This window comes from Merops nubicus, unplaced genomic scaffold (genome assembly GCF_000691845.1).
Source record: "Merops nubicus isolate BGI_N331 unplaced genomic scaffold, ASM69184v1 scaffold1937, whole genome shotgun sequence".
Classification (NCBI taxonomy): Eukaryota; Metazoa; Chordata; class Aves; order Coraciiformes; family Meropidae; genus Merops; species Merops nubicus.
In genome coordinates this window covers 1-944 of record NW_008619359.1, presented here as the reverse complement: position 1 = coordinate 944, position 944 = coordinate 1, and positions in this window count along the sequence as shown.

Below are 944 nucleotides of genomic sequence, written 5' to 3'. Positions count from 1 at the left end.
AGGAATCAGTGAAAATGCCTGGCAGTTTCCCTCAATCCCCTTCAATTTAAGTCTGCAGACAGAAGCCATCTACGACAGCTACCAGCTCTCATTACAGTTCAAGTAGGACATATCCATACGAGAGCTTGCAAACATGCTGAGACAATGGAGTGTAGATGCAATGTCAGAAAATGAAACACAGATTTGCACTTGCTTTTTAAAACACTTTGAAAATTACGTAAACAAAATTCTGAATTAAAATAAAGAATGTCACACCAGGTCCTCCACGCAAAAGCAGACTATAATTACAGGGGCTTCTGCAATGCCAACTCAGGTTCTCCAAGATACACATTCCTGAAGTCACTACTGCAGATACACCAGGGTACAAGCTTTCAACACACAGCTGCTCTACATCTCTCTTGCATTTATGTCACTCTTTGACAACCTGGAAGATCACAGTCTAACTTTCCCTGTAGTGACTAACTTGTGTGCTTGTCACAGAACCACAGAGTGTTAGGGGTTGGAAGGGACCTCTGGAGATCACCGAGCCCAACCACCTGCCAGAGGAGGACCATCTAGTCTAGGGCAGGTCACACAGGAATGCATCCAGACAGGTCTTAGAAGTCTCCAAGGCAGGAGACTCCACAACCTCCCTGGGGAGCCTGTTCCAGTGCTCTGGAACCCTTACAGTAAAGAAGTTCTTCCTCATGTTGAGGTGGAACTTCCCGTACTCCAGCTTGTATCTATTGCCCCTCATCCTATCGCAGGGCACAAGTGAGAAGAGGTTGCCCCTTCCTTCTTAACAACCAGCCCTCATGTATTTATACACATTAATTAGATCACCCACCTAAGTCTTCTCTTCTCCGGACTAAAAAGCCCCAGGTCTCTCAGCCTCTCCTCATCAGGCAGGCGTTCCTGTCCCCCAGTAATGTTTGTAACCCTTCACTGGAGTCTCTCGAGTAGAT